We start from the raw sequence: 27,773 nt of genomic DNA, 5'->3' as shown, positions 1-27,773 counted from the left end.
ACTTTAGGGCTATTGTTAAATTGGTACTTTTGCTGAAGACATATTATTTGAAATTGGTCAGTTTCTAATACATTTAGTCCCCTGGGTATGAATGAGATCCATTTCTAGATCTGTCATTAGGTCAGAACAGATACATAAGGTTCTTATTTCATGTCAGTTAGTTGAACATTTGCCTTATTATAAAAGTTACAATGTATTTTTCCTTTCTATGCATATGCACTCAACACATTGTTAACAGCAATGTGATCTGACTTAAAACAGCTCACTCCTCATGCTGACAAAATGCTGAAGCTGCACGATGTTTGCATGCAAGCAGTGGTTCTCAAACTGTGAGGTGGGCCCCCCTAGAGGGGCGCGAAATAACAAAAAGGGGGGGGGCGAAGATGTGAAAAAAAGAAAACAAGAATCGAAAATATGAAAAATACATCTATTGAAACCAAAACAAATTAACTTAAACTACATTCTGATACTAGAAAAATAAATATAGAGTTAGATAAATGTCAATAAAAGTTAAGTAGGTATAATAAAATATGCATCAATGATATATCATTAATTAAAAAAAGAACAAATTGGTATTAGTGGGATCCTTTCAAAAAAATGTTAGGGGGGCACGATTAAAACTGTTATGAAAACTCGGGTCGCAAATACGTAAAGGTTGAGAAATGCTGGCATGCAAGGGTAAGCTGAAGTACACATGAAAGGAATTTCATCATCTGTCCTTTCTTACTGACCCTTGTGTCAGCGACAACCCTGCTTCCAGAATTTTGTAACTATACTGCCCTATGTGTGTCAACTATGCATGCACTAGAGAAGAAAACATCCATTTATTGAAGGAACATTTGTCTGAGGTGTCACTCCTTGCACCTACACAAAATGTGCACAAATTCATAGTGAAAAATTGCCCAGACCCAGGGCAAAAATGAAAGTTTGTGCAGGCATAAATGGAATATGGCAAACTAAGAAGGCTCCATGTGGCTAATTCTTAATGCATTCAGCTTGCACAGCTTTCATTACATCAGTGTTTCTCAGCATTTATGGTCCCGCAACTGAGCTTTGTACCACTAGCAGCAAATGCAAACCTCCCCCCTCCCTCCCCACCCCCATGGTTTAAAGTGACTACGTAATTGTACTGCTCTGCCAAAGAGACAGTTTAAGTTGTACATTTTAAAAAGGCTAATGTTTTGTAAAATATCAAGAAACATTGGCAACACTTATCAACTGCATAGCTAGAGGTAAAAACATTCTATTTTGAAGATTTACACTGTATTCTAACATCAGCAAAAAACAATTCTAAATATCAGACTATGTTTTGAGGAAAAAATCCCCATGCACACCACATAAAGCAGCTGCCCTCCCTTAATGACTGTGTCCCAAATATGCTGGTAACTGACATGGAACCACTCTCAATGGTGTTGGATGATGGATTTAGAGCAAAGATTAGTATGGTCAATCCAGGTGTCACTCTGCCTTCAAGGGCACATATTAACAAATTGATAGAGAGAAGATATTAGGAAACATTTCAACAAGTGGAAACTTGTATTAAACCTACAAATAACAAATTTGCAGTCACCACCGATATAAGAACAAGTGTGGCAACTGAAGCCTACCTTGGTGTAACATGCTGTTTTATAGGAGAAGTCTGATAAATGAAATCAGTCTGCCTTACCACCATGCTGCAGAGCAGGGACATAGCTGACTGGTAGGAGGATGTTGTATGCATATTTGCAATTCCTCCCAGCAAAACTCTTACTATTGTGCATGATAATGGTGCCAATATTGTGGCTGCATGGGTGGTCCTCTATACTCTGCATTGGCTACACCTTGCTGTTGGTAATTAATTCAGGACTAAAAAATCCAAGTCTTTCAAAAGTTATTGGTGCAGCATGCTGCCTTGTAAAACATTTTAAAAACAGTGAGCCAGCCTCCACCAAGCTGAAAGAAAAACAACTACAAATGGGAACACCTGAGCACAAACTTGTACAGGACACAAGCACAAGATGGAATAGTACCTTCGATTTGATTAGTCGACTGGTTAAGCAAAGGTGCCCCATAATTGCAAACAGTTTCTGACCTTACTGTCACACAAAGAGACAAGAAGTATCTTGACTTAAAAGATGAGCAATGGAGCCTGCTTGAAGAGCTTTCCACTGCTCTTAAACATTTTGAATGTGCCACTGTGTTTTTAAGTGGGGAGAAATACCCTACAATTTCTTCAATACCTCCACTTGTAAATGGGTTCATGAAATTCAAAATGGATGGTGTGTTTAGTCAAGTATACCATAGGCTTTCCAAGCCACTGCTATGGAGCAGCTTCAGCAAAAAGTGGAGGAAGGAAGGCACATTTTTAGACTCGTTACCAAACACAGTAGTCCTTGCTATAGCACTGGACCCAAGGTTTATAAAACTGAAGTTTCTGAAACCTGAGTAAGTGTTCCTTGTTCAAAGCTAAAGTACAAACACAGGCACTTGAAGTTAAAAGGGAAATGGATCACAACAGTGTCAGGAAGACAAAATCTGTGCCGCCAGTACCTCCACCAGTAATACATCTGCTGGAGGTACAACTGCCGTCACTGTCAATTTACTTGACTCACTCCTTGGCTCATGAAACAGGAGTGAAGAAGATAACAGAGATGTGAAAGATTATGAAATCTATGGACAAGTTTTAAGGAATGAGATCCTGACATACTTTGCAGTGAAACAGCTGCCAAAGAACAAAATCCATTACATTGGTGGAAAACCAATGAGGCTAGATACCCTACTCTGGCCAGGCTTGCAAAGACCTACATCTGTATCCCTGATACCTCAACACCATCTGAGCATCTCTTTTCAGTTGCAGGCAACATAACTTCCAAAAAGAGAGCTAGCCTTTGCAAAGAACATGTGGACATGCTTATATTTTTGTACTGTAATTCAAAACTCCTGTATTTTACACCCCTGGTGACACTGATGAAGCAATTTATGAGTTTGTTTTTAAACCTACTGATGTAGCAGTTTCAGCTATACCGTAGATCCCGTTATATAAGCTGAGAATTTCGTCCTAGATTTTTGGCTTTTGGTTTGGGGGTCGGTTTATACAACGAGTATCGTTTCAGATTTAAGATTTCCAGCACAATGCCGGTTTTGCCGATGAATGCGGAAGTAAATAATGGCGAAACCACAGAGCCATCTTTCAGATGAAGAAGTAACTTTGCATGCCGGTACTTTAAATTAAATAAAGAATTTATTCAAAAAAGTGTTTTAGTTGTTGATTTTATTAATAAAATTTATAATAAATTATCGGGAAGTTTAAAATAAAATTTTTTGTTTTGATTTACGATCAACATCCCGGATGCAGTCACGTGAATCCGCTTGCGCGATTGTAAACAAACAACCGAGAGCATTAGTAGCGTCAGTCGGAGCCCAGATACATGTGTTTGTGGATGTAATTTCGGTCATTGCAGTGATTTGCCTATATATATAATTCATTAAGACCATGTAAGCAAGACACATAATTGCTAAGGAAGGAAGAGAAGGTAAAGAAAGCGATCACAATCGAAACAGAGATGGAAATTGTGAGGAAATATTAGAGTGTTGTTCGTGTGACCGATCTCGCTAATATGTACAGCATGTCGAAATCCACCATCTAGAAAATTTTACAAGGAAAAGATTTGCATAAGGAGGCTCCTTCTACACAAAAACCACCATGCGTTTCATTTTCCACCCTTCCTGCAGCCCAAAAATGTCAAATTAAATGGTGAGTACAGTAAGAAATTGTTGTTTCTAGAATAGAATGCCATTTATTGTAACTATACACATCTACAATGAGATTAAAAGCAGCTCCTTCAGTGCAGAAAAAAAGTTCTGTATAGGGCTTGTATGGTTGTTTTTTTAGCCTTAGCATAACGCCGGATCTGCGGCCCCGCTTCTGCTTTCTTTCCCTCCTCCGTCTGTGTCGTCTCCTAGACCCAACAACATTCCATGGAGAGCCCGCTGGTCTCGTCATGTTGTCTGGGATGTTGCACATGTAATGAAAAACACTCGAAACAGATGTCTGGCTCTGGACACCAATGTCTATAAGGTTCTGACAGGTGTAGCGGATGTTCGCCGAACCGATCGTGCACAAACAAGGAAAAAAAAGTACAAAAAGTAGCACTGAAAAGGAGAGCCCTGAGCTGCTGCGACCATGCGCGCCGCCATGCTCCTAGCTTAATCTAGCCTACTTCTGGTAGGCTAGGCAGTTTTTATAACTTTTTGGTTAGCACATTAGAAAAATTATTGGTGTTTTGGTAAATTATGCACATTATACAACCCTTTTTTATTATGAAAAGGTTAAGTAAGTGTTGCAGTGGTAGGTTTGGAACGCATTATGGGTTAGCCTTTGCGAACGAATCAAGTTCGTAAGTCAAGGGTCCACTGTATTGCGTATTTAAGTTAATCAAATTTATAACGAGTCTCCGGAAATCCACCCGCCGATGTACCGTATTTGCGTATATAGTTTCAACACAAAGGTTTCTTTCATTTTACCAAACTTCTCCGCAATCACTTCCTGGTTTCCATCAAAAATGCCGGCAGTCTCAAATTCTCGCCGATAAACATGATAAATATACCTGAAGAGACACTTTTAAGGAAATTTAGAAAATTCTGCTTGGAGAAGGGGGTCGGCTTAAATACCAGTCATCGGCAAATATATGTAATTTAGTAGGTAGAGAAGAGGGTCGGCTAATATACCGAGTCGGCTTGTATTCCGGGATCTACGGTAGTTTGTTTTTTTAACTGTTGACTGTGAACTGTTAATTGTTGGAGCAATTTAAGTAACATAACTATTGTAAGTTGGTTATGTTTTACTGCAAAAAAATTAACTTCAGTGCACTTTATAGTATTTTTTCACACTGCGTATTTTTTACTCTTTTGTCATATATTGTAGTTAGAAGAGTTACTGAATAATTAACTCTTGCTCATTTAAAAAAAATTTAATTACATTTTGGAGATAAAAGTTTTTATTCTGATTGATTGAAAAATAATCGACAGATTAATCAATTATCAAAATAATCGTAAGCTACAGCCCTACTAGAGTATTAACACAAAAAGAAAACTGTGGATGCTTATCTGCCTGATAGATAAGACTTGTTATAGTGAGACTGAAAGGAGTTATTATGAATGTGGGTGACAAACATATTAGAAACACAAAGTTTTTATATCAAAACATACCCATAAACTACAGCACATATAGTTAAAATATACAATAAAAAGATTCAAACAATTTTAACCGAAGACCATGAAATTTGAAAAGTTAAAAATAATTTATCTATCCACTCTTTCACTTGCAGATTTGGGTACGACTGCCGATCCTAATGTGATGTGGTGAAGGTTGTGTTGGTGTTCCCAGAAGGAGGTGTTTCATCTTGCAGGACACCCTGGATATCATCGAGAGGAATTGCAGCACTCAGGCTCAATGGCAACTCTGGTCTGTACAAGGAACTGAGAAGGACGGCTGCAAGGGCTCTGAGGGCAGATAAGGAAGCATTTGTTAGAGGAATCTGTGAGCAAGTGACACACCATCTGTGGTCTAGCGACCCACATCCTGCTTATAGAGAAATCAAAGCATTCCGCACATCTGAATCTGTTCCTCGGAGAGTCGCAGTCAGGGCGGCTGATGGAATGGTCCTTATGTTCAAAGCTGATCCTCCGGCTAGGACTTTGGGTATCTCTGGATCCATGGTCCGTGAGGCTGATCCTCCAATTAGCTGTGAACCACCCGATCTCACTGAGAGGTGGTGAACCAGCTGAGATGAAAAAAGGCTGCAGGGATTCATGGTATCTGGGGTGAACTTCTCCAGGCTTATGGTAAGGCTGTCCTTCTGGCATTGCAAGCAATCTTTAATCTTTGCTTCCATTTGGGAGACTGGCATCATCCCAACTGACTGGAAAATGGGATTTGTCGTCCCTATCTGGAAAGGTAAGGGTAATCGCCTGGATTGAAGCAACTACAGGAGGATAACACTGCTCTTGGTGCTGGGTAAGGTCCTCAATAGGATCCGTGATCACTTGCTCACCTACCAGCGACCAGAACAGTCTGGTTTTACGCCTAAGAAGTCTACCATTGACTGCATCCTGGCACTGAGGGTTCTCATGGAGCGCAAATGTGAATATCGGCAGAGTTTCTTTGCAGCCTTTGTCGATTTTCGCAAAGCTTTCGACTCAGTTGATCGAGCTGCCCTGTGCGACATCCTGAAGGTTCGCGGGATCCCCTCGAGGTTGCTGGATATCATGGCCGGCCTGTACACTAGTGCTGTGAGTGCTGTGCAGAGCGGAGGCAGGACTTCTGCGTTTTTCCCAGTTGATTCTGGAGTTTGTCAGAGGTGTGTTCTAGCTCCTACTCTGTTCAATGCTTGTATAGACTGGGATTCACAGATCATGACTTTGTCAACAATGTTGTGATCTTTGCAGAGTCAATGGAGGCTCTGATCGGGGCGCTCGAGAGACTGAGTGAGGAGTCTGAGTGTCTGGGCTTGTGACTGTCCTGGATAAAAAACAAGATCCAGGCCTTTAATGACCTCTTGGGCACAGCCATCAGCAGTGTGTGTTTGCGGAGAGAGTGTCAACCTTGTTGAGAGGTTTACTTACCTTGGGAGTGACATTCATGTCTCTGGTGACTCTTCCTATGAAATCAGTAGATAGATTGGGAAAGCATGGGGGCTCATGAGTTCTCTGGATAGGGGTGTGGCGGTCCCAATATCTATGCAATTGTCAGCCACAGCACACAGCAACAGATGCTTTATGTTGATTTCTGTGTGAAACCATTGCTTTGTGTTTCTTGGAGAAAATATTCAGCCCTTAAAGAGTTAAAATGAAAACACTCCATTGCTTACCTGTCACCTTCTCTATTCCACTACTGAAATGAATAGTGGCCATTCACAACTTCTAATTGTTTAAGGGCAATCTGTTTTATGTTTTTAATAACACAATCTTAAGTGTGTATTTTTTTCTTCATTTTTTTTTTTAAAGTGGTGCTGCAAAACATTAAACTGGTAGGTCTCATGAGAACCATATTTTAACATTAGTCAAAGGTGGTGTAAGAGCCAATCTTAGAAAGTTAAAGTTTTGAGTTAAACTCATATTAATGTTTGCTTAATTTGATTAGAATATAAATTTCTTTTATAGTCATAACTTATGGTATAGTCTTTTCCCCCTATAAGTTAGCAAGAGATAGAACCTTCTTACTGTAACTGAGAAACAGTGTGATAATAAGTTCAGTTGTTGTCTAGAACTGATCCCAGTAAAGAGGGACTTGATAGACCCATTCTGTTTAGAAATGGGATAAGCACACAGTTTTCTGACCGTTTTGAAATGGTTCAGAAATGTTAAGTAAATAGTAACGATTTGAGATGTAACAAGATTAAGCCTAAAATTGAACTTTTCTTAACATAATTTTTCCTTTTTTTGTGTGAACTGTTTTACTTTAAAACTTAACTAAACTTTTAAAAACGAAGATATTTTGTCTGTGGAATCATTTCTGCGCGTCAGGCTTTAGTTGAATCCCATTTTTTGAGTTGAAGCTGCAGAACTTTGGTAATTTTGGGAAAACGCAGCTACATGTGGCTTCTGGCAGGGTGTTGTTCAAGACTTTTCTCAGTGTCTACATCCTCTACATATGCAAATTAACTTTTCATCAGCAACTAACTATTAACAATGTCCAGATTCCAGTTTAAGGCCAGCTGCTGAAGCTCAGCACTAGTCCAGACTATGGAGTACTTGCCAAAGGCAAATGTTTTGTGGTAAAAGGGGGATTGACAGGAATGACTAAACATAGTATCTTTTGGAAACTGCAATCAACATCTTGTAAAAGGAACATAGTATCTTTTGGAAACTGCAATCAACATCTTGTAAAAGGAAGTTTCACTTGGTAGTTATCTGATGAATCAACATTAATTAACAATTCTGAAATCTTTGGGCTGCAAATAAAAACATATCTTTTCAGTATCAAAAATATTCCACTGTCTCAGCTTAACTGGAAAGTTAGAAGTTCAATGCTTTAAGAATTTAAATGGAGTTAAAGATAAAAAAGGCATAACAAAAAGAAAGAACATGTAATTTGCTATATACATAATCCCCTTTATAATGTGGAAATTAGTGGTCATTGTAAGTATTGTTATAAAATGAAGCTAAGTACCACATTACCGCAAGGAAAGAGCAATGGTTAAAGATGTACGCCACACAAAATTTCAAATACTATCATTCGGCTTTAAGTTTCCTTTAAAGACATACGGCCTTAATTTCAGGTAAGAAGGTGATCGTCCACTCAAATTTATACAACATAATTAAGTGTATTTTAGACTATTTAACAGTACAGGCCTGTAAATTATTTATGAACGGTTGATGCTAAGCTAACTACAGTATTAGCTTGAATTGTGCCTAATCTATTGCTAGTAGATACACAGTCATCGGTGTGCTAAACACCCCATGGTAATCGTAGGGGTCATATTGGCTGAACACTGAACTGTGACTTTGCAACTACAAAATATACAGTACAATAAATTAGATATGGTGAAAATTATCAGTTAGGATATGCATACCTTAAGTCCTTGTCCCACTAAACTATTTTTCTAGTGAAATCTAAGTCACAGTCATTACATAATCTTAGATGGAGGCAGTGGCGATGCCCTTCAATGACCTTCAGTCATGAAGTTTCACATCCTCAGTGACTCAGTCCAACCAGTCTACAACTCACCTTGAGCAAATCCAACAGGTTTGATTTTGGAGGGTTTAATGAGCTCAACAGCTGACAAACAATTAGCACTTACCTAGAAAAACAATGCATACAAATCAGCAACAATTTAACAGATGAAGTGTGTGTTCAAGGCCACACAAACAAAAGAGAACCTTGCCTGTCTAATATGTAGTGTTTTACGTACCATGAAAGAATGGAAAAAGAAAGGAAGGAATAAAAGGGAAGGCAGAGATTACCTCTGCATGCAGCGTATCTGGAAAGCATTCTTACAACCCTCATGTAGTACATTTTTAACTGTCAGAGAAAAGGAATGAGCTTGCAACACTGTGGGAATTTGAAACTGTGGTAGAAAGTAGTCACGGTGTATACTGTGACAGTAAGTTAAAGCAAATCGCATTATGTATGAATATGGCATCTTCATGCAAGCATGACATAGAAAAGATTCCTTTCGTGATGCATATATGCTCAATACGCTGTCTGTTAAAGACCGCCATTCAAGATTCAAGGTTCAGTCAAGATTCATAACTCCGCTAAAAACCGTTTTCCTCTGAACTTGAACTCCCTTTAAAGCGAGAACCTATCTCCTGTTAGTTTCTGCACACTTCTGCTGATTTCTGAGAACTGAGGTTTTCTCAGCAGTACTGTTGTAGGTTTATCACAATAATGAGTTTGTTTACTAAGCAACAATATATTGCTTGTTAATTGAAATAATAATGTACGAAGACATACAGAAATCATGTCGTGAACTCAAAATTAATGAACCCTAACCCTAAGTTTTTATGTTCACTGTGCTGTAAAGGTGATACATCATGCTAAAATGGCTAGCTAATAAATTTTAATTAATCTTTTAGTCTTTTTAGCCTATGAAGGTGTTTTTAGGATGACTGTCAAGATAATTAGATCTTTTGTGCCAGAGACTAGTGAAGCCAGTGCTTTACTGATGCAAACACACTCTGATATCTTGGATTTAAAGCAAGGTCTTAGTAATGGCATCACTCCTCCTGTAAAAACATAGGGAAACTTTTGTTGCTTTCACTACACATTGCACCTACTGTGGAATGAAGTTTGTTTTTTAAACAGAAATAGGTTTATGTGGTTACCAGTTGTAATCTGTAAAAAACACGAGTAAATCAAGACCCATTTCTACTGGACCCTTGACTTTTAATATCAAAGCATACATGAAACACTCTCTGCAGAGAAAAAAAAAACCCAAAATAAAATATTTTATAGCAAAATCTAGTAAAAGAGAATTCAGTTGCTCAATGATTATAAAGACTTCTCCTTGTGGAGGTTCTTGCTTCAGCCCCATTATACTCTCCCCCACTTAAGTTTACCCTCTGCTTAGACAGGCTCTCAGGCAATGAGCCATCCCTGATCTTTTTTAAATTGTTCAAATGTGGCAAACAAACTCCAACAAAGCCCAAACTTAACTGCCCCAGCACACTCCTCACCAGATATCTCAAGAAAGTTGGAATACCAAGATCAAGCACTTTAATCTAACTGGCAAGCAAAATAGTACTGAACAATTACTTGTAGACTGCATAGACAGAGAGCAACATCAATCCATTGAACAATGGAGAATGTAATAGGTCAGGGGTTGGCAACCTGAGGCTTTTATCATTCTTCCCAGAACGATAGATGCATTCACATTTTCATGTCTTAATATATTATTTGAAGTACTAGGGTGTTGTACCGTGTTAGCCATTATTAATGTAGAGAAGAGCCAAGCAAAATGACACCTTTTATTGGCTAATTAAAAAGATAGCCAATAAAAGGTGTCATTTTGCTTGGCTCTTCTCTACATATTATTTGATAATACTTTCGTAAAGATAAATAATTTATTTATGGGCTAATATTATTTTTTAATTAGATTTTCTTTAGCTATATGTGAATCAGCAGGTCCGTTTCGTATCTCTGTTGCGTTTAACCTCTTAACTACATAATCTAAATCTTCCTCAAAGTCATTCTGTTCGATGACAGCTGTTAACTGTATAATTTAAATCTTCCTCAAAGTCATTCTGTTCGACGAGTTTGTCTTTGGTCAAATCTTATGTTCTCCAGAGTTTTCTTCTGTACCCAAGATTGGTTGTACACTTCGCCATTTATTGGGATTCCTACTTCTTTCATATACTTTTTGATGTCAATCTTCACCATGCATTCCCAGGTTTTCATAAACATTTTATTTTCTCCTATTTACATATTATAGCCAGCTGAGTTTGGAGTGGTAAGTACATTTTGCACTGCTCGCTATTACATTAGTGAAGTGGAGAGTGAAGGGCAGATGACTGTAGAGCAGAATTAATTTTACTCAAAAAGTGGGAGGTGAAGGTGAAGACTATCACTAGAGAACTGAACAATGCTGTAATATTAGTCACCTTTATGCTGTTACACGTCCGAGTGATTTAAAACTGAGACGCAAAACTCAATAGATCACCTAACAAGTGTAATTTGCAATGAAGTTATTCAATAACAAAAAATCAAATCTTGAAAGTCAATTTTTAACAGTGTGACACAATTGCCAAAAAAAAGATTCATTTGGAGAAGAAAGAAAAAAGCAGATACAGAATTAAAGCAAAATATGCAACAATCAGCAAGTTTTGCTGTTTCTCGTTAGATTGCAAAGCATAGAAATCCTTTCACAGATGGAGAATAAATAAAAAAGTGCTTTGTAAATTTGGCCAAACAGGTCTACTCCTACTTTAAAAATAAATAAAATATTAATAAAAAAAATTAAACACACTCCACTCTCTGCAAAATACTGTTCACAACAAAATCATTAAGATAAGTAAGAATGTGACAGATGAGCAGATTAATGATATAAAATCAGCATCTGTACAGTATTTTCTTTGGCATGTGACGTGTTGTGATGTGAAGGGAATTGCATAAACTAGCCTTCTGGGAAGGAATGTTTCCATATAAAGTTCTCCACGAAGAATTACTGGCTTTGATACCTCTTAAAAGACAAACTCGAGATGAAGATATCGCTGCAGCAGTTTTGGAATTTTTGACTGTTAGGGAACTTGACATCAATAAATTGGTATCTGTTGCTACAGATACAGCATCCAGTAATGATGGGTAAAATAAAGGCTTTGTTATCCTCTTCAAACAAAACTATGTGTGTATGCAATAGACTTGAAAAGCGGAAATCTTTTTCTTATTAAAACTTTAAAAAATCATCTGGAAACTACTGGAAGTGTCACTGATAGCAAGTTCTTTCTGGCAACTATTACAAAAATGCATGGTTCATTTACTGGTCACTTAGAGATTTCAGAGATGAAAAGTCCACTCTTTCATGACAAAACCACTTGTGGCAAATACAGTTCGAATAAATTCTTCAACAGTTGACAGAGCTCAGTATGAACTACAACTAAAAGACTTGAAAAGCAAAGCTTTGTGATCTTCAAAATTTACATCTTTACAAGTGGAACTAGAAAACCTGGAAAAAGACAAGGTGACTTTAGCCATGAATTACACAAATGGACAGAACATTCCAACTGTCAAAAGGAGGACCCATTGAATTTCAAAATCTGGAAAATCCTTCCAGACTATTATTGAGTGAGTGTTATTAGTGAGCAGACCTTCTCCAACATGAATGATATCAAATGTAAGCTAAGAAGTCAGCTTAATGATGTAAGCTTGGAATCAGTTTTAAAATTGAAGATTTCCAACTACTAACCGAACATCAAACAATTCTGTGGATATGCAGTATCAGAAGCCTCATTAAATTGTTTTTCTTTATTTCCTAAAAGTACTCGAACTTTGTTCTTGTGTTAAATGCATATATACCCACAATATGTTAAAAAAAATCGTATCTCAAACCCGCTTCTTTACCTATTGTGGCTTTTTGCAAATCTTGCGTCAAACATTTAGGATAAAATGGCCGATTGCTTTAAAAAGGTTGCCAGCCCCTGCAATTGGTCAACTTCCTTAGAGTCTTTCAGCTTACAAAGAAAAACATATGTTTTCCCACCTCCAGCACTATTAAGGAAAAAGTTTTTACACAGAAAGGCACAAAATGCTGTAGCCAGTTACAAAAATTAAATGAAAAAAATTACAACTTGTAAACTTTTACTCCTACACAAAAAATAACTAATGCTGTTTGAAGTTTAACTTAACTGTATGTCAGTCAGTTATTTTCTAACCCGCTTAGTCCTGAACAGGGTCATGGGGGACTGCTGGAGCCTATCCCAGCTAGCATAGGGCGCAAAGCAGGAACAAACCCTGGACGGAGCGCCAGTACTTAATAGGGCGAACACATAGACATCCATACCCCACCCACACGCTAGGGCCAATTTAGGATCACCAGTTCACCTAACCTGCATGTCTTTGGAATGTGGAAGGAAACCGGAGGAAACCTGCGCAGACACAGGGAAAACATGCAAACTCCAGGCAGGGAGGACCCGGGACATGAACCCTGGGCTCCTTACCGTGAGGCAGCAATGCTGCCACTGTGCCATCCTTAACTGTAGGTGTGCATCGTTAATACATTTAACTTGAAAATTCTTCCATTAACCTTGTGGTTGGAAAATTAAGAATTTGGCTTAAATAATTATAAAATATCAGCTTATCTGGGTGGTTTGTACATTCAGTGTCTTAAGTTTTAAAAATCCAAGTTTATATAAAACAAGTTTCGTTAAACACACAATTTTTCCAAGCACTATAAAGTACATTTGACATTATCATCAATAATACTGAAAGCAAAGTAACATCAGTAAATAATAAAGATATCTCCTCTACATAGCAAAATTCAACAAACAGGTCATATGGATTTGTACAACACTTGGAGAATTCTAGAGTCCCCGTCAACTTTCTAAACAATAAAACAGACTGGTAGTTGCAGTGGACAAAATACAGTAGGTTGAAATGTTCAACCTTTTCAACAATAATTTAAACAATAGTAGAAGTGGACTTACTTCTGTAGAGTGTATGCTAAATGTGAAAGCCTGCCTTCCCAGTGTGCATGTGTGTGTTAAACTGGTCTCAACTTCATGATGACATCATTTAGTACCATAAGCTGTCTTGAACCAAACTTTGATGTCTTTAATTTTTAATACTATGTCCACAAACCGAGTATTTCCGATTAACATTATAATGAGTCATATTAAAGACTTAGTGTATTAACAGCATCAAAAGTCTAATACATTCCATAATTATTAAAAGAACTGAACAACATGTAAAACAGTCATATTGTTGACATCCTTCAACTGTCATCAATTAAAACTATTTTTGTATGACGATCATTCAAAATTGTGTAAAATTACATAAACCTATCGGTATAATTTACAGCTTAAGGGGATGGGAAACACCAATCACATTACTTACAGTAAGAATGGGCCCTGGTCCAATTCCCAGCTGGGATACCGTCAGTGTTGAACTTGCATTTTCTCTCCAGGAACTCTGACTTCTTCCCACAAGTCAAAGACATGCTTTCAGTTTAATCTGATGACTCTTAAATGGCCCTGTGTGAAAGAGTGGGTGTTTGTAAATTAGTGTGCCAAAACATGCCCTGTTTTAAAACAGTAGGTTCAGAAGATGAATAAAAGGATATATAGGCCTACTGACTTCACTGACATAGGTCATCTGTAACCATTCAAACACAAACGTAAGAATAAATAACCTACAGTATGTTTTCTGCAAAATAATTCACACTCTGATTGTTTAATCATGAGCACTGATGAACTTCAAGTTATAAAAAAAACTTAAAACTCCATTTACAGTAAACCAAGGCTCTCGAAGAGGCTCAATACTGCATTTTCAGATATAAAATGTAGTTTGCCAGTGTACTTTGTGTCGGTGTCATGTTGAAAGATTAACTTGTGTACTGTATAAAAAAAGTGCTACTGGTGAAATCATCCTCATAAACATCATCTCTTACATATATTTCCCTTCTGGTTCGTCCTGCTTTCACTTTAAAACCAGTCCCACCCACACGCAGCCGACACGGCATTTCTCGATTACTATTCGTCCTCTTTCAAACCCTTCCCCACGCTGCCTGAGGCCTCCCATACACCTTGCTATTTTCGTTATACAGCTGCAGTTGTTTCCTAAGCCTTTGTTATAAAATGAACGACAGTATTTTCTCTGTTGATGGGTTTTTGTACAACGTCCTCTCTATTTCGGGATCTGGCAACTGTCGTCTCCAGCAAAACACTTATTCACAACTTCAAAGGGAGCCAGTGAAGTTGAGAGAGAGTAGGTGTAATATGTTCAGTGGATTTAGAACAGCAGGTTACTATCCTGGCAGCAGAATTTTGAATAAGTTATAAGCGATGGATACGTTTTTGTGGGATGCCAATTAGAATAGCATTACAGTAATCTATACGTGAAGTGACTCAGGCATTAACCAGTACTTCAGTACTGTGTTGCATAAGAACAGGACGAAGTCTAGAAATGTTTCGGAGATGGAAGAAGGCAGTCCGAGAAATGTTACTTATATGGGAGGAATTATTTAATAATAATAATTATTATTATTTAATAATTGCCATTATCTATACTAATAAAAGGCAAAGCCCTCACTGACTGACTGACTCACTCACTTACTCATCACTAATTCTCCAACTTCCCGTGTAGGTAGAAGGCTGAAATTTGGCAGACTCATTCCTTACAGCTTACTTACAAAAGTTGGGCAGGTTTCATTTCGAAATTCTACGCGTAATGGTCATAACTGGAACGTATTTTTGCCCATATACTGTAAGAGAATGCAGCTCGATAGCCGTGGGAGGCGGAGTTTCATATTCAAATATTTAACTAATCACATTTAAGCCGTCATTTGTTGCCAGGCAGAGAGAATAGACTGCAGCGCGATAGCCGTGGGAGAAGGAGTTTCGTATTAAAGCATTTAACCAATCACATTTCAGCCATCATTTGTTGCCAGGCAGAGAGGCTTTCACAATCTGTTGTGGAGGCACTCTAACACAGAATAAATGTCGATTAACCTGTTGCTTCAACCAATCAGATTTTGAGTCAGTAGGGCCCTCTAGCAGGCGTACGGCAACGTCACCGTATTCAGAACCATTGATTGGATAGAGCCGATATGAGGAAATCTCCGAGGCCACTGAATGCACTGCAAACGGTCCGAGCGAAAGATCGTCACGTGCACTACGGCCAACTCCATGGCAGGATTCTGGACAATATTATTTGCCAGACACAGACCAGATTTCAAGACCACAAAAACCTGATGTTTGTCATGCTCCTCGAGCCTCAGAAGTTTTGGGAATACAAGAAAAATTTCACGCATGCAGCCTTCTCCACTTTAACACAACAGCCACGGAGAGCTTTTTGATCTGTCTCGGCTAAAAACAGAACTGACTGTAATGTATGCCATGGATGATTTTGCAGGAAAATCTCTCACTGATCGCCTTGACTTCCCTCATCAGAAAAATCTGAATGAGAGCATGGGGCAGCTGTTCACATTGGTATATTTGGCGGTGAGCATTCCTGTGTACACTGCTTCTGTCGAGTGGACATTTTCAGCCCTAAAGCGAATTGAAACTTATGCCTGAAATACCATAGGGCGGGTTCGCCTTTCAGCATTAGCTTCGATGGCGATAGAAAGTGAGGTTTTGATGCAACTGAAGCGCACGGATAATCCGTACGACAGAGTAATTGAACTGTTTTTGAGGAAAGAGAGGACAATAGAGTTTGTTTACAAATAAACCAAATTTTTGGTGAGTAAAATGTTGTGATTTTCCTAAATAATATTGCAAGTTTGAGTTATTGATGTTTTTTATGTGTGTCGCGGCTGTGGCTACAGTAGAAAGGAACTTGTTCATCCCTGGTTTGTCTATTCAATAAAGGCATTTATTGTGGCTACAGGAGTTATCTTTTATATATATATATATATATATATATATATATATATATATATATATATATATATATATATATATATATATATATATATACACACACACATATACAGTTGCTTGCAAAAGTATTCGGCCCCCTTGAACTTTTCCACATTTTGTCACATTTCAGCCACAAACATGAATCAATTTCATTGGAATTCCACGTGAAAGACCAATACAAAGTGGTGTACACTTGAGAAGTGGAACGAAAATCATACATGATTCCAAACATTTTTTACAAATAAATAACTGCAAAGTGGGGTGTGCGTAATTATTCAGCCCCCTTTGGTCTGAGTGCAGTCAGTTGCCCATAGACATTGCCTGATGAGTGCTAATGACTAAATAGAGTGCACCTGTGTGTAATCTAATGTCAGTACAAATACAGCTGCTCTGTGACGGCCTCAGAGGTTGTCTAAGAGAATATTGGGAGCAACAACACCATGAAGCCCAAAGAACACACCAGACAGGTCAGGGATAAAGTTATTGAGAAATTTAAAGCAGGCTTAGGCTACAAAAAGATTTCCAAAGCCTTGAACATCCCACGGAGCACTGTTCAAGCGATCATTCAGAAATGGAAGGAGTATGGCACAACTGTAAACCTACCAAGACAAGGCCGTCCACCTAAACTCACAGGCCGAACAAGGAGAGCGCTGATCAGAAATGCAGCCAAGAGGCCCATGGTGACTCTGGACGAGCTGCAGAGATCTACAGCTCAGGTGGGGGAATCTGTCCATAGGACAACTATTAGTCGTGCACTGCACAAAGTTGGCCTTTATGAAAGAGTGGCAAGAAGAAAGCCATTGTTAACAGAAAACCATAAGAAGTCCCGTTTGCAGTTTGCCACAAGCCATGTGGGGGACACAGCATACATGTGGAAGAAGGTGCTCTGGTCAGATGAGACCAAAATGGAACTTTTTGGCCAAAATGCAAAACGCTATGTGTGGCGGAAAACTAACACTGCACATCACTCTGAACACACCATCCCCACTGTCAAATATGGTGGTGGCAGCATCATGCTCTGGGGGTGCTTCTCTTCAGCAGGGACAGGGAAGTTGGTCAGAGTTGATGAGAAGATGGATGGCGCCAAATACAGGGCAATCCTGGAAGAAAACCTCTTGGAGTCTGCAAAAGACTTCAGACTGGGGCGGAGGTTCACCTTCCAGCAGGACAACAACCCTAAACATAAAGCAAGGGCAACAATGGAATGGTTTAAAACAAAACATATCCATGTGTTAGAATGGCCCAGTCAAAGTCCAGATCTAAATCCAATCGAGAATCTGTGGCAAGATCTGAAAACTGCTGTTCACAAACGCTGTCCATCTAATCTGACTGAGCTGGAGCTGTTTTGCAAAGAAGAATGGGCAAGGATTTCAGTCTCTAGATGTGCAAAGCTGGTAGAGACATACCCTAAAAGACTGGCAGCTGTAATTGCAGCAAAAGGTGGTTCTACAAAGTATTGACTCAGGGGGCTGAATAATTACACACACCCCACTTTTCAGTTATTTATTTGTAAAAATTGTTTGGAATCATGTATGATTTTCGTTCCACTTCTCATGTGTACACCACTTTGTATTGGTCTTTCACGTGGAATTCCAATAAAATTGATTCATGTTTGTGGCTGTAATGTGACAAAATGTGGAAAAGTTCAAGGGGGCTGAATACTTTTGCAAGCCACTGAATAATAATATATATATATATGCACACACACCCCGATCTACATACTGTCAAATTAACGAACCACAAGCCGACAAGCGCTGACGTCCAAGGTTCGATTCCCGAGAGGGGGTGCAGTGAGTGTGTACACCTGATGAGCCCAAAATTAGGGCGAAACACGTGCCGCGTACTGTTTGCATTATTTGACAGTAAAACTATTTTAATATTTTCAACACATATATATCAGCGCTTCCCAATTCATTTTACCCTCGCACCCCCTTGGTTTGAGAAGAAGTATGAAAAAATATGAAGTTAACGCAGAAAAACAGATCACCAATTAAAGCTTTATGAATAATGGATACTTTATTCGCCATCAATAATTGTTTTGGTAAAGCCATACTCAGTGTAATCCTCCTTCCATTTTATAATTTTTCCGCGACTAGCCATGATTAAATGAACAGTAAAAAAGTAAGAGCGAAGTGAGGGTGACTTATTCAGGCAGGCAGGCGACAGTTCAATAGCTCGAATTTGGATATAAGTAGGTTCTATTTAGTCAGCAGAAATATCTTTGGTAGGAATGGAAGTTGAATTTAGTCTTTAAATTTCTATGGTGAAGAAAAATGTATGCAATGATGACTACATTTAACTTACATTCCTACTAAATATATTTCTGTCGACTAAATAAAAATTACTTATATTTAAAATTTAAATAGAACTTGAACAGATACAATAGTTCATAATACCCACGCAGCACTAAGTGCACGTAAGAGCAGGAGTCATCTGTTTTAACAAGCAGCGTATTGCACTGATACGAAATAGCCTGCCCATTTAATTATTTAGGAATGGATAGATAAATTAAAGATTTTGTACAAATAATGTTTTTAATTTTTCTTCCTCAATTGATTCTAGCACCCCCAGCAACAGCTGCTCACACCCCAAAGGATATATATATATACTAGCAAAATACCCGCGCTTCGCAGCGGAGAAGTAGTGTGTTAAAGAAGCAATGAAAAGAAAAGGAAACATTTTGAAAATAACGTAACCTGATTGTCAATGTAATTGTTTTGTCACTGTTGTGAGTGATGAGTGTTGTTGTCATATATATATATATATATATATATATATTTATATATTTACACACACACATAAACATATATATATATACATATCTATACATATACACATATATACATACATATATATCTACATATATACACAGATATACATACATACACACACATATATACACAAATACATATATATATATATATACATACATACATACACACACACATATATAAACATATATATACATATACATACATATCTACATATATACACACACAGCTATTTCGTATCAGTGCAATATGCTGTTTGTTAAAACGGTTGACTCCGCTCTTACGTGCAATAACAAATCAAATCATTCAGTTGTCTTTGCTCATATGTCATTTTAGAGCTGGACGCCTGGCATCTTTTTGGCCACAAGTTTGTTTCTGTTTGGTGTGAGGTTCTGTGTTGTGGAGATTCTCAGGATGGATTGCAGGTGCTCATCAGTGAGGCGACTCCTGTGTGCTGTTTTGTTAGTCTTTATCACTGAGAAGAGCTTCTCACACAGATATGTGCTACCAAACATGCACAAGGTTTGAGCCGCATGTAGACGGACTTTTTTTGTTCTTCAAAGTCACCAAAGCGCCGTGCAAACTCAGTGCGCAATAACTCTAGTAAGCGGTAAGTGTTCGGCAAGGCAGCTGAAGCGCTGCATTATGGGATCTGTAGTTTATTGTGTTACCAGCGCTTCATATACCGGGCTTTAATAACAATAATACAGTATATAAAATGATCTCGGGCGGATATAATTACACGCCGGGCCGGATGTGGCCCGCGGCCCTTGAGTTTGACACATATGGACTAAATAGAACTTGAAAAGATATATTTTTTCAAATGTGATCGCGCAATTCAGATAGAGTTACGCAAGACTACAGCCTGCATACCTCAATGAGTCATCCTCCCCTCGCTCTTACTTTTTTACCGTTCATCTAATGAATACACTGAGTATGGCTTTACCAAAACAATCATTGATGGCGAATAAAGTATCCATTATTCGAGTATGTAGAGCGGGATATATATATATACATATATATATACCCGCGTATCGCAGCGGAGAAGTAGTGTGTTAAAAAAGGTAGAAAAAGAAAAGGGAACATTTTAAAAATAACGTAACATGACTGTCAATATACAGTATTTGTTTTGTGAGTGTTACTGAGTGTTGCTGTCATCAAGGATTTGATTATCATTATTTCTTTCAATCAGGTTCGTATTTGTAGGATGTGTTGTGTTCAAGTTACATTCCGTGTTTGTCAATCGTTGTAAAGATGACAGGCTTCATTATTCGATTCGTTTCTTACTGCATCAATAAACAGTTCGTCTTCTTCTTTACCTGAGACCTGACACACTGCATGCACGGGTTTTTTTACACTGTCTTCCTTTAGCGGGACATTGACTTTTCCACCGTGTGCTTTGTTTCCACAGTAGCTGCATTTATGAATATGCTTATCAGACGCTTCATATTTTTGCTGCCTTTTCAATTGTGTAATTCGGTTTTGTTCAGCCTCTTTAGAACTGTTGCTTTTATCTGTGCACTGCGTCAGTTCACGTGAGCCACTCGGTGTACTTGCATCGAAGGTTCCCAGCTGTGCTGGTGCCATCTCGTGCTATGTCCATGGCTTTATTTAATGTTACCTTAGTCCTGGCACTTAAAACTTTCTCTCGCAGTTTCGCTGAGTTTGTGTCAAACACCACCCTGACCATCTCATCTTCCTCTCCATAAGCACAGTCCTTCAGCCGTGAATATTTATCCGTGGCAGTTTGCTATTGGATTGCCGCTGACGGACGGCCTTATATGGGCAGGCACTAAATTACAAACGCCAGCGGCAGCCTGTCTATGAACTTAATTTAAAGTGTAGGTTTACATCGTGCTTTGTTTCCGAAGTAGCAGAACTCATGAATATGGTTGTATATGTGACTCGCTCACTTCTTATTGTTTCGCTGCCTTCTCAATTATATAATGCATGTTTTCTTGAGCGCTTTTTTGAGGTCTTCCTGGTTTTCTATGTACTGCGTGATTACGTGGGAGGCGTGATGATGTCACACGAAACTCCGCCCCACGGCGTTGAAGCTCATCTCCATTACAGTAAATGGAGAAAACTGCTTCCAGTTATGACCATTACGCGTAGAATTTCGATATAAAACCTGCCCAACTTTTGTAAGGAAGCTGTAAGGAATGAACCTGCCAAATTTCAGCCTTCCACCCACACGGGAAGTTGGAGAATTAGTGATGAGTCAGTGAGTGAGTGAGTCAGTGAGTCAGTGAGTGAGGGCTTTGCCTTTTATTAGTATAGATATATATATATAGATAGATAGATAGATCTGCCAGCAACACTCATGACAATGACAAAACAATTACATTGTCAATCATGGTGCGTTTTTATTAAAATGTTTCCTTTTCTTTTTCATCACTTCTTTAACACACTACTTCTCCGCTGCGAAACACAGGTATTTTGCTAGTTAGTGTATAAATGGATATAATTGCATGTAAACGATTTGCCAAAACCTGTTGTATGTAAACAATACTATTTTACATGTTATTGTTTTTTCATCAGAAAACACAATTACCACGTCTACCAGTATTAGTTTAAACAGCACTTTTGCCACTCACAATAGGGCGGACGCGCTGACGTATCGTCTCGACTGGGCAACACAGTGAATGCGGTGTCTGTCTATACATGTCTATACTCTCGACCATTGGAATTGGTTTCGCTCCTTGCTATTTTCGTAATACTACGACGGTTGTTTCCTAAGCCTTTGTTATAAAATGAACGATAGTATCTTCTCTATCGATGGATTTTTGTACAACGTCATCTCTATTCCGGGATCTGGCAACTGCCTGTTGCTATCAGTGGGTTATTTCTTGACACAAATCGTCTCCAGCAAAACATCTATTCACAACTGCGTCTTTCAAGAAGTATTTATTTCTTCTTGATTTCTGAATTCCTTTCTCACCATTTTCCGTTCCTATTCTTACAATGCCATATGCTACGGCAGGCGTTGGCTAGTGTCATTATAATGTCATATGTGCCTCTAATTTTTTTCTTCATTGATTTTGTGGGAAAGACTATGGTTATCACAGGTTTTGAGTTGCTATGTCAGTGACTTAATTCCTTTAAGTAAATCACATTTAACTTATACTGTTGAACAATAGACAATTGGGCAAACCAATGTCTATTTGTGAAACAAACATACATTTACAAAGGGGGAATTACAAGCAATTTACACCACAAATGTTAAAATAAGCTGTTACTTGCCTTTCTGAAAATGCAAAAAACCTACAGGCAACACAGCCACATTCATAGCATGAAAAAATGTCCTTTCCACTGAAGGATGTTCACACTTTTCATGCTAAGACAACCAAGCAGTGTTTTTGTACATATTCCTGTGGGATGTTTTTGGTAACATGTTAAAAAAAGTATCAATAGTTTATCATACTATTGAAACTCTAGTATTATAGTTTATTTAACACATACTGCGTCTTTAAGCCTGGGTCGAGTGTGGTGACACTGACTTTCGGGAGTACTGTACATCTAATATTGTAAAATAGTGCATTAAAGTTTAAGCAGGCTAATATGAACCTGATTACATTTTCACATCTGAGGCACAGCTACAACTGTGGTTTCTAAGACTATCAGCTCACTTTCTACTTTTGGATTTCAAATGTCAAAAATTAACAGGTCCACCTTTGCTTTGTAACAATGATAGCATGAGTAGTTTCAAAGTTCGACTGCAAAATGGTAGTACAGAATTAAAACTTATACCCAGCTTCTACAGTGGATGCAATGTAGAATACATATCACACAGAGCACACAACACACTTGCTGAATTCTTTTCTATCAAACCAAAATAATTCTCTTTCTGTTGCTCAGTTTATTACATATTCAATTGAAAAGCACTTGACAAAATTAATTTCCTATTCAGGGAAAATGAAGCTCACCATGACTTCGGAACATTTCTTTGAGTTTAACAAAAATGTCTACAACCAACAGAGCTATACTATATCCAGACATATAATATTTTTAGGAATGGAAATATGTGCCCCTTACTTTTTCCAAGCACATTCACAACTATTTCATCATATGCAGTAAGTACATTAAGTTTAACTGCAATTATGGGCAAGAAGGGAAATTACATGTTGCACACTGAGAATTAGTGTCCAAGTATATATGTATTTAATTTAGTTTTTCATCATGACTTTTGATACTGTTACATTTACTAAAAAAAGGCTTCAAATATTCATGTATTGTAAAGGAAGGATTTTTTCACTTTTACATTTTATGGCAAAATTTACAAGGAAAGGTATTTTTATACTTTGCATTAATGTATGCAATGAAGTTCAATGAAAATAAAAAGGCTATGCAAAATAAATACTACTTTGCTAAAGTTTGTTTTACTGTTGTTCAAAATAAACAATACATCAAAATATATTTTAAGTTCAAATGTTAAACTGTTAAAAAATAAAATGACATTTAACATCCAATTCCAGATGTTTTATCATTAAGTATAAACAAGTAGTAAGAGGAATGGAATACAAATGAATTTCATGCTAATTTGTGAATCACTAGCACAGGACAAATTTGTAGAATATGTACACTAATAAGTAATGTGACTCATTTATAAAAGAAATTCAAATAATGTCACTCTAGATTGTATTACTGAAAAAATGTTTATTTGTCACAGCTTGTGTAAAATCATCTAGTCTACCCATTTATAATTTTGACAAAACTTCTGTACTAGACTATGTGGCTTGATACTATAAGTCTTTAAAATTTGAAAGGAATATATTAAATTACGTATGGCTTAAGAAACCTAAAATCTTAATAGTTCTAATCAAGAACACTTAAAAGTTATTATATATTTTTCCACATGATAATAGAAGTTTTTTTTATGGTATATTGGTCAGCATCTTGGCCCAGTGACTAGCTCAGCTGTCTAATGAATCCATCACCCAGTCATCACCTCCATGGGCTTTTTCAGGCACTATTTATTTTGCCCCACTTTTGCAAAAAATATCTGTTTATCCACTTTTTCAAACTGTCCTAGTGCAACCATGGGTGTGTGTGTGTGTGTGTGTTTGTTGGCCCTGAGATGGACTGACACACTGTCCAGGGCTGTTTCCTGCCATGTGCCCAGCACTGATGGATAGATGCCAGCCAAGTCGGATTGAACCCATTTGTCTCTATCCTTTTAATAATGTTCTTTTCATTCTTCTGCCCTGCTTGGGTTAGTTTCCTATTAGGTACCTACTGTTTTTTTTTTGTTTTTGTCACTAAGCTACTATTGAGGGGATTGTATTGTGGAGGTTGGGGGTTTGAATTAGGTTAGACAATTACCTTCTTAATTAGCTTTCCTTTAGGGCAGGCATGTCAAACACACGGGCCGGCATGACAGATCCTAGTTAGCACTAAACTTGTACAAAATGATTACTATCGTTTGTGACTTAATCATTCTGCATCTTCGGCGTTACTTATTGACTTTTCTTACTTCTGCATTCTGACAAAAGCACATTTTCCCATGGCATTACGGTACCGGAAACGTCATCTGCTAGTATAGTTGCAGCCACGAAGTCGCAACTAAAGTGTTAGGCTGCAGTCCGCGGCCCGACTGCCAGCAACCAAGACTCACTCAGTGAAGGGCAACAGCAAAAAGGTTGCCCCCTTCACGGAGGACACTTTTCAGAACGCTAGGCAGGTGGGGCTTTGCAGCGGCACAGAAAGAGGAGAGAGACCGCGGTGAGAGAGTATTACAACAAAGTATTTTTATGTTTCTGACAGTTTCCCCATATGACACGAGTCCACAGAAATATCGTTACTACAAAGTACATTCAGCAGCAGATACTTTCATTACAATGAAGTGACCTTGAAATGCTTGAATGAATCATCTACACAGCAGTTAATTCTGTGGTTAGAGCTCAGTTGTGGGCATTTGCACACGATCCCCAAACAGAAACACTATAAAAAAATGCTCTTTCTTTGAACTTTCCTCATACTGTTTTTTTTGCTGTTTTTGTTTTGTGTGGTTTTAAGTGATACCTTTTTCTTATTGCTCGTTAACATTTGAAAAACATCCATTAGAATTTAACTCATTATCACCCTTCTATAGAAACGGCATACTTGTTATATGCAAAAAAGAAGAAAAATCTCGGGTTGCAAACGTATGCGAACCGCTGCATTTGAAGACGCCAAAAAAGCCATTTTTATGTGGTTGCAGTGATGCTTGTTCAAGAAACATTCATATTAATGCGGCACTCATTCAAGAATATATGAGGTTTTTAAACTCTCCTGGGACCCGGACAAACAATCTCACTCATGGCAATAGCGCTTCGGGACGCAACGTGTCGTTCCTGTTGGGTGGGGGGATCCCAGATCCCAAAAGAATTCAGAAACCTCACAATATGAAGAAGAAAAAAGAATAATTTGGTTTCTGATTGATAACGGTGCTGACTACAACATGCTACTGCACTTAGATAATGTTAACGTTGAATTCCTCCCACCCATTGCAGGGCAGTGCTTCAGCCATTGGATTTGGACATCATTCGCACCCTGAAAATGTATCATCGCAAGGAAATGCTGAGAAAAATTCTCGTCAGCATAACTTGTAGACAAGAGAAGATTAAACTAACGTGAAAGAAGCTATTGAAGCTGCTTCCATTTCCAACATCCTATCTTTGTGATAGCAACCAAAACAAGATTACGGAGTATACTGAACATAAGCAACACATTTTGCGTGTCACTGTCTTCCATCCTACCCAGATGGGATCGTCTGGTTGCAGGAAAACAAGCTCAGGGCTCTCACTGATTCTGCATTATGGTAAGCTGTATAATTTCTATTACTAAATTATAACTTAATAATAATAGAAATGTAAAGTAAATTGTGTATAAAACTACCCTATGAACCCTCCCATAATCACCCAATAAACTCCAACCTCCAACAACCCACCGGTCCCTGGAAAAATTTGCTTCTAGTAAAGCGGTCCTTGGTGTCAAACAGATTGCGGACCACTGGGCTACACTACTGGCTGGGCTGCCGAGACTGGCCACTGGGCAGCACTGACCATCACAAGTAGTAATATCTCGCATATTTTCACTTTGCTCTAGTTTTATGTCATTTTGTGCTAGTATTGTAAAGAACAGTTAGTGCAGACTACAGCTGAAGATCAGAAGTGGACGCGAGAGGTTAGTGAGTTGTTTATTAACAGATTTTTGTGATTTTGAGTTTGCATAATTAGTGTAGGTCGGGGGCTTTTTGCATATCGGCTTATTTTACAATATAAACTTTGAAGTAAACTTAGTAAAGTAAAATTAGATTTTTGGAGGATTTGTTTTCCAACTTGTATTACTGAGCAATGAATTCAGTGAGCGTTTTCGCGATTTCAGTTCACATGAACAGGACTTTGTGCTGTTTACATCACCATACTCTTACAACGTTGAGAATGCGCCTGAGAATATCCAAATGGAATTGATTGAACTGCAATCAGATTCTATTCTGATGGCAAAATACAACAAAGTTGGTGTGCCAGGCTTCTATGCTTACCTGCCACCCTCGTACTGTATGTGCAGATCCATAAATGGCATCGAGAGTACTGTCTTTGTTTGGAAACACTTACTTTTGTGAGCAATTGTTTTCATTAATGAAAGCTACCAAAACCCCACATCGCTCAAGATTTACTGTCGAGCACCTTTCATCCCTCATAAAAGTTGCAGCTGCACAAGATTTTAAGCCTGATATTGACAAACTGGTTACTAACAAGAGATGCCAAGTGTCGGGACAAAAGAAATAAATGTCACACTGTAAGACTCCTATATAAGCAATGAATATAATATAATAATATAAGGACCTAGCTAAGAGGCTAAGACTTTATTGTACGCAGTTGTACGGAGGTTGTATGGAAATAAATTGCTTTTCTTTATACTTTAAGTGTTACATTTTTTTTAAAGTTTTCAGTATTGGAAAGAAAGCTACAGTAACTTAGTATAATAGTATTTGTTACAGTGCGGCCCACTGACGCACGTATGGCAGTCAAAGCGGCCCACCAATGGTAGTGAGTTTGACATGCCTGCTTTAGGGTACACATTGTGTTTCAATAAAAAATTATTACAAAAAAAGAAAGAATGGAAGGATTCAAAGCTGATAAACTTTTTTGTCTATGCATTACCACATTAAGACAGTCTCTTTCAATGTGAATGGTCTGCCTAGTACAACACAAAGAACTACAATACAGACAAATGTTAAACAAAATAAAGCACAGATTGTGCCTGTCCAGGAGACACATTTGTCAGAAGCAGAACATCAGAAATTTTAAACAAGTTAGAAAATGTACATGTGGTGTAATGTTTAGGTGTGTTGAAGGGCTATGTAGGCACTGTAGCCCTCAATGGACTAAGTTCAGTGGCTAGGTTCTAAAACCTTCTCTATCCATTTTTGGGTTGCAGAGTCAAAGGCTAACTCACCCGGACTGG

At 38.1% G+C, this 27,773-nt stretch overlaps 1 protein-coding gene across 9 annotated transcripts in view; it reads right to left on the bottom strand.

The window, feature by feature from the left end:
- mbnl2 (muscleblind-like splicing regulator 2) overlaps positions 1–27,773 on the bottom strand; it is a 253,869-nt gene that overhangs the window by 187,399 nt on the left and 38,697 nt on the right. For 7 of the 9 annotated variants that reach the window (XM_039745406.1, XM_039745415.1, XM_039745417.1 and 4 more), the window contains exon 2: positions 14,030–14,166. The exons of the other annotated variants lie outside the window; for them this stretch is intronic. The gene's annotated coding sequence lies outside the window, so the exon portion shown is untranslated. The remainder of the gene's footprint in view (positions 1–14,029; positions 14,167–27,773) is intronic. 9 annotated transcript variants of the gene reach the window in all.

The sequence above is a fragment of the Polypterus senegalus genome, chromosome 2, assembly GCF_016835505.1.
Source record: "Polypterus senegalus isolate Bchr_013 chromosome 2, ASM1683550v1, whole genome shotgun sequence".
Lineage (NCBI taxonomy): Eukaryota > Metazoa > Chordata > Cladistia > Polypteriformes > Polypteridae > Polypterus > Polypterus senegalus.
The sequence above is the reverse complement of the archived record's forward strand: the minus strand, read 5'-3'. Positions and strand labels throughout refer to the sequence as shown.